Below are 16289 nucleotides of genomic sequence, written 5' to 3' on the forward strand. Positions count from 1 at the left end.
ATGAGCAATAGACGAGTGAAGACCCAGAAGTGGCCAAATGAAAAGAATCCAGTAAAGAAGACGATAAGTGGACCTTGCAGTGATAGGCATTGTGAGGGGAGGGGAAGGTAAGTATAAGAGGTTATTGATTTTTTTTTTTTTATTATTAACTATTTCCTGGCCCTAAGAACTGGCTGTCAGTTTGCTAGATTCCTGCAAAGCAAATCCCTCCAAAATTTGGTTTTATTAGAAGGGAAGTTTTAGAATAATATGGTCAACGTGGGTTATTTTCTTCATTTAAGATAGATACATAGAAGCATACATACAAAGATAAATACAATATACATTATTTCCACATAGAGACTATATACAGTGGTGCTTGAAAGTTTGAGAGTCTTTCAGAATTGTTCATATTTCAGCATAAATTTGACCTAAAACTACATCAGATTTTCACACAAAGCCCTGGAAGTAGATACAGAGAATGAAGCAAAACAGTAAAAAAGTTGAAAATATTAGACTTTGTCATTTGTTAATGAGAACCTATAGGATTAATAGAGAATTTGAATAGGAAATTAGAGTCTGGTGTTTTCAGTCAATAGGATTACAAGGAGGTGTGAGTGGAAAATATGTTTTATTTAAAGAACTGGGATCTAACAAAGTCTGAACTTCACATCACATATTTATAGAATTGTATTATGGCACAAACCAAAAGTTTACATACAGTACATACACTCATATAGCTATGCTGCATCCAAACATACAGTACATACAAGCATATAGCTATGCTGCATATATACATATAGTACATACCCTCATATAGCTATGCTGCATCCATACATACAGTATATACACTCATATAGCTGTGCTTCATCCATCCATCCAGTACATACAATCCCTATAGTCTACCCTCCCTTATTCTGCCTTCTTTTGAATTCCACTCTGTCTGCATGTACTCTCCCTCCAACCTCCAAGTGGCTGTCATATACCGACCTCCAGGCCCGGTCACAGCCTTTATTGACCAATTCTCCACCTCAACTGGCTTCTTTACTTTCTCTCTGCTGACATTCCCACAATCATCATGAGCGATTTCGAGATCCCCATTGACACTCGCCAGTCAGCAGCATCCAAACTCTTGTCTCTTACTTCATCCTTTGGACTTATTCACTCGTCCTCCTCAGCCACCCACACAGACGGACACACACTAGACCTCATCTTCACCCGCTTGTGCACCCTATCTAACCTCACAACCTCCCCTCTACCCCTATCTGACCACCATCTACTCATGTTCTCATCCCTGTCCTCTTCACCTGTCACCCATCAGCAACTCGCACACCCCCACAGAAACCTTGCACATCTAGACAGACACTCACACATTCTCTGACTCTATTCTACCACGGACATCCATATCTTTACTCCACGACACAGACGGCACCACTGCTTTCTACAATGCCACTCTCGCATCAGCTATTGACTCTGTCTCCCCTCTTATGCATGGCAGAGCACGATGAGTCAATAGGCAACCCTGGCACAAAAACCTCACTAAACAGCTTCGACAAGTGTCCAGGGTTGTGGAGCGGCGTTGGAAGAAAACACATTCCCAAGATAACTTCACTGAATTCAAACAAGCAACACTCACATTCAAATCAGCCCTCACCTCTGCTAAACAGGCCTGCTTCACAACCCTCATATCTTCCTTATCTTACAACCCCAAACAGCTATTAAACACTTTTAACTCTCTCCTCCGCCCTCCACTGCCCCTTCCGACCTCAGTCATCTCTGCTGAGGAGTTTGCCACAAACTTCAAAAACAAGTTTGACCAAACAAGGCAAGTCTTTCCTGTCCAACCACCACAACCCCTTTGGTTTCCAGATCATTGCCCTTCCCACATAACCTTCCTTCCCAACATCAAGGAAGGAGACCTTACTCATCTCCTCTTCAAATCACACCTCACCACTTGTGCACTAGACCACACCCCATCTCCTCCCCAACCTCACCCCCACACTCATCCCATCCATTGCCCATCTCTTCAACCTATCACTAACTTCTGGTACCTTCCCTGCTGCCTTCAAACATGCCACAATCACGCCCATCCTCAAAAAGCCATCCCTGGACCCAACCACCTTGTCCTGCTACTGGCCCATATTGCTGCTCCCATTTGCCTCCAAACTCCTTGAGCAACACATTCACGCTGAACTTTCCCCTCACTTCTCATCTAACTCTCTCTTTGTCAACCAACAATTTGGCTTCTGCCCACACCATTCCACTGAAACTTCTCTTACCAAAATCACCAATGAATTACTTACAGCAAAAGCTAACAGACAATTCTCTGTACTCCTTCTTCTTGACCTGTCCTCTGCTTTCAACACAGTTGACCACCGCTTCCTACTACAGATCGTTTCTTTGTTTGACATCAAAAACCTTGCCCTATCCTGGATCTCCTCATGACTTTCCAACCACACATTTAGGGTCTCCCATTCCCACACTACCTCCTCATCCTGCCCCCTCTCGGTTGTAGTCCCTCAAGGCTCTGTCCTAGGACCTCTACTCTTCTCAATCTATTCCCTTGGCCTGGAACAGCTCATAAAATCCCATGGCTTCCAGTACCATCTGTACACTGACGACTCCCAGATCTACCTCTCTGGCCCAGATGTCACCTCTCTGCTGTACAGAATCCCAGCATGTCTAGCAGCCATATCCTCCTTCTTCTCCTCCCACTTCATCAAGCTCAATGTGGACAAAACTGAAGTCATCATCTTTCCCCCATCTTGCGTATCTTTCCCACCTGATCTTTCTATCACAATAAAAGACATAACAATTTCCCCTGTACCGGCAATCCGCTGCCTTGGAGTAACCCTTGACTCTGCCCTGTCCTTCAAACTCCACATCCAAGCTCTCACCACCTCTTGTCGCCTCCAGCTCAAAAATATTTCCAGAATCCGTGCTTTCCTCAACCCTCAATCGACTAAACTGCTTGTGCATGCCCTCATCATCTCCCGCCTTGACTACTACAACATCCTCCTCTGTGGCCTACCTGCTAACACTTTCGCACCCCTCCAGTCCATCCTTAACTCTGCTGCACGACTAGTTCATCTATCACCTCGCTACTCCTCTGCTACCCCCCTTTGCAAATCCCTTCACTGGCTCCCAATTGCCCAGCGTATCCAGTTCAAACTACTAACACTGACCTACAAAGCCATATAGAACCTCTCTCCTCCATACATCTCTGAACTAATCTCCTGATACATTCCCTTACGTAATCTCCGGTCCTCCTAAGATTTCCTTCTCTCTTCCACACTTATTCGTTCCTCACCCAATCGCCTCCAAGATTTCTCCAAATTATCCCCCATCCTATGGAATTCTGTGCCTCAAAATGTCCGATTAGCCTCTACATTTGGATCCTTCAGACAGAACCTGAAAACCCATCTCTTCAAACAAGCTTACAGCCTGCCATGACCCTGCTTGCTGCCGCCACAACAACACCGAAGCTACCTCAACCCCCCAACCTACTGTCTCCTTCCCCATTCCTGTAGAATGTAAGCACGCAAGGGCAGGGTCCTCTTCCCTCTGTACCAGTCTATCATTGTTAGTTTGTTTACTGTAAGTGATATCTGTATTTGGTATGTAACCCCTCCTTATGTACAGCACCATGGAATCAATGAAGCTATATAAATAATAATAATAACAATATAGCTGTGTTGCATCAATATATACAGTACATACACTCATATAGCTATGCTGCATATGTACATACAGTGCATACACCGATATAGCTAAGCATGCTGCATCCATACATACAGTACATACACTCATATAGCTGTGTTGCATCCATATATTCAGTAAATACACTCATATAGCTATGCATATTGCATCCATACTTCCACTCATATAGCTGTGCTGCATGCATACATGCGGTAAATACACTCATATAGTTTTGCTGCATCCATCCATACAGTACATACACTCCTATTGCTGTGTTGCATCCATATATTCAGTACACGCACTCATATAGCTATGCATACTGCATCCATACATCCACTCATATAGCAGTGCTGCATCCATCCATATAGTACATACACTCATATAGCTGTGCTGGATCCATCCATACTGTACATACACTCGTATAGCTATGCTGCATATATACATGCAGTGCATATACACATATAGTTATGCGCATACATACATATACTCATTTAGCTATGCTGCATACATATACGCATTTAGCTAAGCTGCATCCATACATACAATGCATACACTCATGTAGCTATGATACACTCATATAGCTGGGCTGCATCCATACATGCAGTAAATACACTCGTATAGTTCTGCTGCATCCATCCATACAGTACATACACTCATATAGCTGTGTTGAATCCATATATTCAGTACATACACACATATAGCTATGCATACTGCATCCATACTTCCAAACATCCACTCATATAGCTATGCTGTATCCATCCATACAGTACATACACTCACATAGCTATGCTGCATCCATACATACAGCACATACACTCATATAGCTATGCTGCATTCATATATACAGCACATACACTCATATAGCTATGCTGCATATATACATACAGTGCATACACTCCTATAGCTATGCTGCATCCATACATACAGTACATACACTCATATAGCTATGCTGTATCCATACATACAGTACATACACTCATATAGCTATGCTACATATATACATACAGTGCATATACACAAAGCTATGCTGCATCCATACATACAGTACATACACTCATATAGCTATGCTGCATATATACATATGTAGCACCCTGAGGATTCGGCTGCTACAGGGGTATTGCACCTCAACCCAGAGGTGTGATATTCCACTCCCGGGTAAGGATGGAGTGTGGAACTGAGCTCGGTAGGCTGCATGCACTACACACATCCCATTTCCGAGGAGCAGACCGACGGTACTCCCACTTAGAAATGTGCAGGTACGACCGAGTCTGTTCCTGGCTGGAGTGGGAGGGGGGGTGGTACATCCCAAGTAGTGTAGGGGCAGATAGGGGGAGCAGCCTGGGTAAAGATAGGAGCTCATTGGGTGCTGGTCACCTGAGCTCACACATAGAGGGTGTATATAAGGTGGGCACCAACTAAGAACAGGGTCAGTTGCAGAGAGAAAGTCAGCGAGCAGAGGAGAAGAGAGACCCAGAGTGAGAGAGGAGAAGAGAGAGAGACCCAGAGGGGGAAACAGAAGAAAAGGACTCCAAGAACCCAACTTAAATCCCCGGGTGAAGAGTCGGCATCAGGGTACCGGAACCCAAGCTGGTGGGGGCAAAAACACACCCCAGCCAGAGACCGGAGACCGTGGGCAGCGTTTGCCACGGTCACCCACCACATCCACCACGAAGGCATACCACGAGGAGGGTCAGGGAACCCAAGGCCAAGGGTCTCCCAACAGAAGGCCCGAGGGAGCTGGACCTGGGTGGATCAATAGTGGGGACAGCCAGAGAAAGGACAGAAGGAGAGCTCAGGGTCACGCTCCGGACTTATTTGGGAGTTGGCTGGATCCAGAACCTGGTGGACGCAGCACGGCTCGGGAGGTCACTCGAAGCTGGAGTGACCAGAACATCAGCAGTGAGTAAACATCCTAAACTGCATAACCCGACTCTGTCTCTGATTGCCGTCTACACTGCATCACCACAACTCCCATCCTCTGCACCTGATCCCCCTGAGGCTATACCCCACCCGTTGGGGGTTATATCACCAAAGCTGCACCTACACCACCAGCCTCAGCGGACCCTGCTGCAGCGGCGGCCACAGTGACCGCAACACAACGGGTGGCGTAGTCGACATTAAGAACTTAGTAACATCTGTAGGACTGCCACATACAACTCAGTTTGACACCCTGGGCACGGACCGGGTCACAGCCACTCGGAAGACTACAACTCCCATCTGATCCGGCTCCGGATATTCCCCCTAAAGAATATGGCCCAGGGGGCGCGTCACATACAGTACATACTCATATAGCTATGCTGCATATATACATATAGTGCATATACACATAGCTAAGTTGCATCCATACATACAGTACATACACTCATATAGCTTTGCTGCATCCATACATACAGTATATACACTCATATAGCTATGCTGCATCCATATATACAGTACATACACTCATATCTATGCTGCATACATACACTCATATAGCTATGCTGCATCCATACATACAGTACATACATTCATAGCTATGCTGCATATATACATACACTCATATAGCTATGCTGCATCCATCCATACAGTACATACACTCATATAGCTATGCTGCATCCATCCATACAGTACATACACTCATATAGCTATGCTGCATATATACATATAGTGCATATGTAGAACGAGCAAAAAAGCTTGTAAAAGAACTTCAACATGACGTTTCAAGGATGGAGCGAGACTGCCACCTACTGGCCAGAGACAGTCAAGCGGAACCAAAATATACAAAGGAAGTTGCAGGGAGGGCAGATTCAGAGGCTGGACCCGATCAGGCGAACTTTGCAGTTAGTATGCTTGAGTGCATATAAAAGGGTGTGGCCGCCCTTTGTCTGGGCTGGGACGCTGATCCTGCCTCGGTTTTATGCTTGCACTAGGGATCCAGTCTCTCTGTCCTTGTCCATATGTATGTCACTTGACAAATGGTAAGGTTTTTAATATTAGAGTTAGGACTGTCCCACAAGGGATGCCGTGACGTGGCGGGACAGCTTTTACATTATTTTGATCAAAATTATGTTAACTAAATACCCTTTATTATTTATTATTATTTTTACACTGTGCGATTTATACATTTACTTTTAATCATTTGGGTATTTTTCTTGTCTTTGGTTACTCATATAGCTATGCTGCATCCATACATACAGTACATACACTCATATAGCTATGCTGCATATATACATACAGTGCATATACACAAAGCTATGCTGCATCCATACATACAGCACATACACTCTTATAGCTATGCTGCATATATACATATAGTGCATATACACATAGCTAAGTTGCATCCATACATACACTCATATAGCTTTGCTGCATCCATACAAACAGTATATACACTCATATAGCTATGCTGCATCCATCCATACAGTACATACACTCATATAGCTATGCTGCATATATACATATAGTGCATATGTAGAACGAGCAAAAAAGCTTGTAAAAGAACTTCAACATGACGTGGAGCGAGACTGCCATCTACTGGCCAGAGACAGTCAAGCGAAACCAAAATATACAAAGGAAGTTGCAGGGAGTCCAGATTCAGAGGCTGGACCCGATCAGGTGACTTCCAGGAAGGAGTTCAGAGAGATAAGAGGCCAGTGCGCCAAACCTGAGGGGTCTTTGGCGCCAAGCAACAGAGAGGAGCACGCCCTGCGTCCTGAGAAACCCCGCGTGACAGGCCAAATTCAAAGGCCTGAGAGGTGCTCCAGCCGGGCACCGGTAAAAGAGCTCCGGATCCCTCACAGTTGTGACTCGAGTGCGGTGCCTGCTGAGGACACTAGGAACCTGATCGCGGTGCTGAGTGAGTTTGCGGAACCCGACATCGGCCGCCGACAGACGAGGCCTGGATCCCCCTATCCAAGGCTCGAGAGACTGCCCCCAACAGCCAAGCAGAGAGGAGCTGCATACGTGAGCAGGGCCGTCACTTCCACTGCTCACCCACGGTACCGGGGAAAATTGGGTTTAAGTACTCAGGTTGGGAGGGGGACGCTTGGGGCTAAAGTAGCACAACATGATTTAATTGAATTCATCTGGAAAGAGACTCATGGCCTAGCGGGAATAACCGGTGACCCCCGCTAGGGCCAAATTCACGGTTAAAGAACTTGTGTGGTGCTTCTCATGCTTGAGGGCATCACCTTACTTTAAGAGACAGCACCTTATTTTAAGAGACTGCGCCTTATTTAAAGAGACTGCGCCTTATTTAAAGAGACTGCGCCTTATTTAAAGAGACTGCGCCTTATTTAAAGAGACTGCGCCTTACTTTGAGAAATTTCGTATTTTTCTGATATTTCAAACCACTGTTCATTACCCTTGTTGCTAATCCCGTGTTTCAGTATACCTGTTGTATAAAACTGTTTACAAACATCTCTGACTGTTCTCGCCTTGTGTCTCTCTGCGTTGCATTCCGGTACCTGCATTACACATATACACATAGCTATGCTGCATCCATACATACAGTACATACACTCATATAGCTATGCTGCATCCATCCATACAATTCATACACTCATATAGCTATGCTGCATCCATGCATACAGTACATACACTCATATAGCTATGCTGCATCCATCCAAACAGTACATAAACTCATATAGCTATGCAGCATATATACATATAGTGCATATACACATGGCTATGCTGCCTCCATACATACAGCACATACACTCATATAGCTATGCTGCATCCATCCATACACTCATATAGCTATGCTGCATATATACATACAGTGCATATACACATAGCTATGCTGCATCCATACATACAGTACATACTCATATAGCTATGCTGCATCCATCCATACAGTACAAACACTCATATAGCTATGCTGCATATATACATACAGTGCATATACACATAGCTATGCTGCATCCATACATACAGCACATACACTCATATAGCTATGCTGCATATATACATACAGTACATACTCATATAGCTATGGTGCATATATACATACAGTGCATATACACATAGCTATGCTGCATCCATACATACAGTACATACACTCATATAGCTATGCTGCATCCATACATATAGTACATACACTCGTATAGCTATGCTGCATCCATCCATACAGTACATACACTCATATAGCTATGCTGCATATATACATATAATGCATATACACATAGCTATGCTGCATCCATACATACAGCACATACACTCATATAGATATGCTGCATCCATCCATACAGTACATACACTCATATAGCTATGCTGCATATATACAGTACAGACCAAAAGTTTGGACACACCTTCTCATTTAAAGATTTTTCTGTATTTTCATGACTATTAAAATTGTGCATTCACACTGAAGGCATCAAAACTATGAATTAACACATGTGGAATTATATACTTATCAAAAAAGTGTGAAACAGAAAATATGTCTTATATTCTAGGTTATTCAAAGTAGCCACCTTTTGCTTTGATGACTGCTTTGCACACTCTTGGCATTCTCTTGATGAGCTTCAAGAGGTAGTCACCGGAAATGGTTTTCACTTCACAGGTGTGCCCTGTCAGGTTTAATAAGTAGGATTTCTTCCCTTATAAATGGGGTTGGGACCATCAGTTGTGTTGTGCTGAAGACTGGTGGATACAGAGCTGATAGTCCTACTGAATAGACTGTTAGAATTTGTATTATGGCAAGAAAAAAGCAGATAAGTAAAGAAAAACGAGTGACCATCATTACTTTAAGAAATGAAGGTCAGTCAGTGCGAAAAATTGGGAAAACTTTGAAAGTGTCCCCAAGTGCAGTTGAAAAACCCTCAAGCGCTCCAAAGAAACTGGCTCACGTGAGGACCGCCCCAGGAAAGGAAGACCAAGAGTCACCTCTGCTTCTGAGGATAAGTTTATCCGAGTCACCAGCCTCAGAAATCGCAGGTTAACAGCAGCTCAGATTAGAGACCAGGTCAATGCCACACAGAGTTCTAGCAGCAGACACATTTCTTCAACAACTGTTAAGAGGAGACTTTGTGCAGCAGGCCTTCATGGTAAAATAGCTGCTAGGAAACCAATGCTAAGGACAGGCAACAAGCAGAAGAGACTTGTTTGGGCTAAAGAACACAAGGAATTGACGTTAGACCAGTGGAAATCTGTGCTTTGGTCTGATGAGTCCAAATTTGAGATCCTTGGTTCCAAACACCGTGTCTTTGTGCGACACAGAAAAGGTGAACGGATGGACTCTACATGCCTGGTTCCCACCATGAAGCATGTAAGAGGAGGTGAGATGGTGTGGGGGTGCTTTGCTGGTGACACTATTGGGGATTTATTCAAAATTGAAGGCATACTGAACCAGCATGGCTACCATAACATCTTGCAGCGGCATGCTATTCCATCCGGTTTGCGTTTAGTTGGACCATCATTTATTTTTCAACAGGACAATGACCCCAAACACACCTCCAGGATGTGTAAGGGCTATTTGACCAAGAAGGAGAGTGATGGGGTGCTACGCCAGATGACCTGGCCACCACAGTCACCAGACCTGAACCCAATCGAGATGGTTTGGGGTGAGCTGGACCGCAGAGTGAAGGCAAAAGGGCCAACAAGTGGTAAGCATCTCTGGGAACTCCTTCAAGATTTTGGAAGACCATTTCCGGTGACTACCTCTTGAAGCTCATCAAGAGAATGCCAAGTGTATGCAAAGCAGTCATCAAAGCAAAAGGTGGCTACTTTGAAGAACCTAGAATATTAGACATATTTTCAGTTTTTTCACACTTTTTTGTTAAGTATATAATTCCCCATGAGTTTATTCATAGTTTTGATGCGTTCAGTGTGAATGTACAATTTTCACAGTCATGAAAATACAGAAAAATCTTTAAATGAGAAGGTGTGTCCAAACTTTTGGTCTGTACTGTACATACAGTGCATATACACATAGCTATGCTGCTTCCATTCATACAGCACATACACTCATAAAGCTATGCTGCATCCATCTATACAGTACATAAACTCATATAGCTATGCTGCATCCATCCATACTCTCATATAGCTATGCTGCATATATACATACAGTGCATATACACATAGCTATGCTGCATCCATACATACAGCACATAAACTCATATAGCTATGCTGCATCCATCCATACACTCATATAGCTATGCTGCATATATACATACAGTGCATATACACATAGCTATGCTGCATCCATACATACAGTACATACACTCATATAGCTATGCTGCATCCATCCATACAGTACATACACTCACATAGCTATGCTGCATTCATCCATACAGTACATACACTCATATAGCTATGCTGCATCCATACATACAGCACATACACTCATATAGCTATGCTGCATATATATATTGTGCATATACACATAGCTATGCTGCATCCATACATACAGCACATACACTCATATAGCTATGCTGCATCCATACGTACAGTACATACACTCACATAGCTATGCTGCATTCATCCATACAGTACATACACTCATATAGCTATGCTGCATCCATACATATAGCACATACACTCATATAGCTATTCTGCATCCATCCATACACTCATATAGCTATTCTGCATCCATACATACAGCACATACACTCATATAGCTATGCTGCATCCATCCATACACTCATATAGCTGTGCTGTATCCATACATACAGTATATACACTCATATAGCTATGCTGCATACATACAGTACATACACTCATATAGCTATGCTGCATCCATACATACATTCCTATTGCAATGCTGTATCCATACATACAGTATATACACTCATATAGATATGCTGCATACATACAGGCAGTTCATACTCTCATATAGCTATGCTGCATCCATACAATTCATACACTCATATAGCTATGCTGCATCCATACAATTCATACACTCATATAGCTATGCTGCATCCATACAATTCATACACTCATATAGCTATGCTGCATACATATAGTACATACACTCATATAGCTATGCCGCATACATACAGACAGTGCATACTCTCATATAGCTATGCTGCATACATACAGTACATACACCCATATAGATATGCTGCATATATATGTAGCACCCTGAGGATTCGGCTGCTACAGGGGTATTGCACCTCAGCCAGAGGTGTGATATTCCACTCCCGGGTAAGGATGGAGTGTGGAACTGAGCTCAGTAGGCTGCATGCACTACACACATCCCATTTCCGGGGGACAGACCAATGGTACTCCCACTAGAGAAATGTGCAGGTACGACAGTGTCTGTCCCTGGCTGGAGTGGGAGGGGGGTGGAACATCCCAGTAGTGTAGGGGCAGATAGGGGGAGCAGTCTGGGTAATGCTAGGAGCTCATTGGGTGCTGGTCACCTGAGCTCACACATAGAGGGAGTATATAAGGTGGGAACCATCTTAGAACAGGGTCTTTTGTAGAGGTTTGGTCAGACAAGCAGAGCAGCTCAGCCAGCTCCAAGGCCAAGAGAGAGAGAGAGGAGAAAGAAGGACCCAGAGGGGGAGAAGAGGGAACTCCAAGAACCCAAAATTAGACCAGAGGGTGAAGAGTTGGCACAAGGGTACCGGATCCCAAGCTGGTGGAGGGCCCTAATCCTTAGCCAGAGACCGGAGGTCGTGGGCAGGATCTGCCATGACCACCCACTAAATCCACCCGGAAGGCAAACCGTGAATAGGGTCAGGGAACCCAGAGACAAGGGTTTTACCAACAAGAGGCTCGAGGGAGCCGGACTTAGGTGGATCCCTGGTGGGGAAGGCCAGAGAGAAGGACAAGTCAGAAAGGGAGCTCAGGATCACGCTCCAGAATTACCTGGGGGTTGGCCGAGTCCAGGACCTGGTGGACGCAGCACGGCTCGGGCGGTCACTCAAGGCCGGAGTGACCAGAACAGCAGCAGTAAGTAAAACCCTGAACTGCACAGCCCGACTCGGAGTCTTATTACCACTCTCACTGCACCACCACAACCACCACCCTCTACAACTGACCCCCTGAGGCTATACCCCTCCCGTTGGGGGTTATACTACCTGAGCTGCACACACACCACCAGCCTCAGCGGACCCTGCTGCAGCGGCGGCCGTAGTGACCGCAAATCAACGGGTGGCGTAGTCGACACTAAAGAACATCCAGTAACATCTGTAGGACTGTCACACACTGAGCTTGACACCCTGGGCACGGACCGGGTCACCGCCACTCGGAGACTACAACCCCCATTTGATCCGGCTCCCGGTATCCCCCAAACAACACTGGCCCAGGGGGCGCATCAACTTTGGCGTAGTCGGCAGGATAACGTGCCCGCAACAACCGGGTACTGCGTGCCTGAAGAGAAGTTCACCGTTACCTTAAAAAGAAGTCTCCCGCCGGTTCCGGAGGGTCCCCGCCAACGGACCCCATCACAGGTCGTTTCCCGCCGGTTGTCCGCCATTTGCAGCTTTTTCCCGCCATCCATGGAGTTTCCCGCCACTGGGAGACGATTCCCGCCATTTCCAAAGATTTCCCGCCTTGGAAGAGCGGACGCCATTATGGGCGTGCCAGAGGGTGGCAAGAGGCCACCTCCCATCGTGGGCCAGGTCGAAGAATGGCGCCAAAAGCGGAAACCGCGCCCACCAACAGAGACTGTGATGCTGGAAGTGTCCATCAGCGTGAGAGAACTGCCCCTGGAACTGACAATCACAAAGTTGCCCCGGGACCACCCTCAATGTGGGCGGAGACAGAACAAGAGAGCAAAGATGGGTGTCGCCTGGAGCAGTCTGGAGAGAGCGCACCCGGAGACAAGAAGTCTGGAGAGGAGTCCAGAGAAAGCCTACCCGGAGATGGAGAGAGAGTCAGGCAGCACCGACCCAGTGGTCAGGAGCCTGCTACAAGCCACAACCCCACTAGGCCTAGTGGAGGTCCTGGCACAGCTCCCCCGAGACCTGGAGTGTGCACAGACTGCGCTGGAGGGCCTCGCACGGAGGATGGCCCAGGTGCAGCGAGAGACGTTGGCGGAGTGGAGCCGAGAGATGGCCCAGCGGACCGAAACCCGTCAGCGGAGCACGCCACCCGAGACGAGGAGACAGACCGCCTCTGAGGATGGTGCAGGAGGACTCAAGGCCGGAGACGGCGCCGAGAAGGGAGCTGAACGAATGGAGGCAGGTAAAGGGGACGTCTCTACCCCGAGCCGGGAAACCGCGTGCCTGCCCCAGCTCCCCGTCGCAGAGCCCGAAGTTCCCCCTGCCGTGCCCGTCGCTGCATCGTCACCGCCGCAGACTAGGCCTCAACCGGAAACCGCGGCCGCGACCCCTGTGACGTCACGCGCTTCGACCCTGAGCGCGGCAAAGCAGGAAATACCATCGGCCTGGTCGCAAGACCTAGTACACCCGGGCGCCGCCATTCCAACAGCGCCCCCTACCTCCGCGGAGCCACCAGCCTGGTCGCAGGGCCGAGTAACCACGGGCGCCGCCGTTCTTACGGTGCCCTTTTCCTTTAGCGTGCCCCAAGCCTGGTCGCAAGGCCTGGTCAACCCGGGCGCCGCTACCACCACAGCGCCCATAACACCTAAAGTACCGCACCTGGGTGAGGACCTGTTCGCCCAGCATACGTGCCCGGATGGGCAGCCCTTCATATGGCCCCAGGAGTACTACCAACTGGAACTCCAAAGGGCGAGGCCCCGGTGTGAGCCCCTGATTCCGGCTCCGAAGCCCGTCAGGAGGACCCAGCCCCCGCTAGAGGAGGCACAGTTTGAGTGAGACCCCACCGGAGGAGATCTCATGGGGTTCACTCAAGAAACGCGGGCAGCCGCAGCAGAGCGAGTGGAGTGCTGCCGCCAGCAGTTGGCAGACTTCGAGCGAGAACGGAGAGAGAGGCGGGTCCGAGAGCAGCGGCTGCAAGAACAGAGCGCAGGGCAGAAGAGCCGGACCAGGAGGAACCCCCGTGCAGCTCATGGTCCCCGTACCACCGGGACTGTGATTAAATTCAACCTGCAGCATGGGTGGGGCTTCATAAGAGACCATCATACCCCCGGCGACGTCTTTGTCACCCGCAGAGACGTAGAAAGCCATCTGCCGGAGGGACACAGAGGTCGTGACCTGTATGTAGGGGACGAGGTCACCTTCACCCGGCACAAGTGTGCCAAAGGACCCTACGCCCTCCATGTACATCGCCTGACGGAGGAGGAGCTGCGGTGTGAGGAGGAGCAGGGGGACCCGGACGGGTCTGAATCCAAAGAAGGAGCAGGAGGACGCCGTCGTTAAAGTACGGTAAAGAGACTGTAAATAGTTACCCATCGGGGTACAGTGAACTGTTGCTGCTTTAAATATGTCCCCGTTGGGACAAGAGTGAACTGTTAACCCGTGTGTCCCTATTCCCATTACCTGGCCGAGGACTGAGAGCGGCCATATTCCCCCTGTATATAGTTGCGCTTTCTAAGGCGCCCTCTACCGGTTTTATAGGAAACTGTTGTTTTTCTTGAAGGAGACTGTCGCACTTTACCCAGTCACAAGTTGCACCGTGGCCGGAGGAACAAGAATGTTATTTATGAAAAGTTTATTGCTGATGATATATATATGATGTTTTCTATGTTTATGTTTATGAAAAAAATTGTATGTTTTGGATGTTTTTTATCTCTTACAGCCCGAGGACGTGCTGTGATTTACCAGGGGGGAATGTAGCACCCTGAGGATTCGGCTGCTACAGGGGTATTGCACCTCAGCCAGAGGTGTGATATTCCACTCCCGGGTAAGGATGGAGTGTGGAACTGAGCTCAGTAGGCTGCATGCACTACACACATCCCATTTCCGGGGGACAGACCAATGGTACTCCCACTAGAGAAATGTGCAGGTACGACAGTGTCTGTCCCTGGCTGGAGTGGGAGGGGGGTGGAACATCCCAGTAGTGTAGGGGCAGATAGGGGGAGCAGTCTGGGTAATGCTAGGAGCTCATTGGGTGCTGGTCACCTGAGCTCACACATAGAGGGAGTATATAAGGTGGGAACCATCTTAGAACAGGGTCTTTTGTAGAGGTTTGGTCAGACAAGCAGAGCAGCTCAGCCAGCTCCAAGGCCAAGAGAGAGAGAGAGGAGAAAGAAGGACCCAGAGGGGGAGAAGAGGGAACTCCAAGAACCCAAAATTAGACCAGAGGGTGAAGAGTTGGCACAAGGGTACCGGATCCCAAGCTGGTGGAGGGCCCTAATCCTTAGCCAGAGACCGGAGGTCGTGGGCAGGATCTGCCACGACCACCCACTAAATCCACCCGGAAGGCAAACCGTGAATAGGGTCAGGGAGCCCAGAGACAAGGGTTTTACCAACAAGAGGCCCGAGGGAGCCGGACTTAGGTGGATCCCTGGTGGGGAAGGCCAGAGAGAAGGACAAGTCAGAAAGGGAGCTCAGGATCACGCTCCAGAATTACCTGGGGGTTGGCCGAGTCCAGGACCTGGTGGACGCAGCACGGCTCGGGCGGTCACTCAAGGCCGGAGTGACCAGAACAACAGCAGTAAGTAAAACCCTGAACTGCACAACCCGACTCGGAGTCTTATTACCACTCTCACTGCACCACCACAACCACCACCCTCTACAACTGACCCCCTGAGGCTATACCCCTCCCGTTGGGGGTTATACTACCTGAGCTGCACACACACCACCAGCCTCAGCGGACCCTGC

At 47.6% G+C, this 16289-nt stretch overlaps 1 protein-coding gene across 2 annotated transcripts in view; it reads right to left on the minus strand.

The window, feature by feature from the left end:
• CSMD1 (CUB and Sushi multiple domains 1) overlaps positions 1–16289 on the minus strand; it is a 2980041-nt gene that overhangs the window by 1529579 nt on the left and 1434173 nt on the right. The window lies entirely within an intron of this gene.

This window comes from Phyllobates terribilis, unplaced genomic scaffold, assembly GCF_046119375.1.
Source record: "Phyllobates terribilis strain yellow unplaced genomic scaffold, ASM4611937v1 Scaffold_3__8_contigs__length_932513732, whole genome shotgun sequence".
Lineage (NCBI taxonomy): Eukaryota > Metazoa > Chordata > Amphibia > Anura > Dendrobatidae > Phyllobates > Phyllobates terribilis.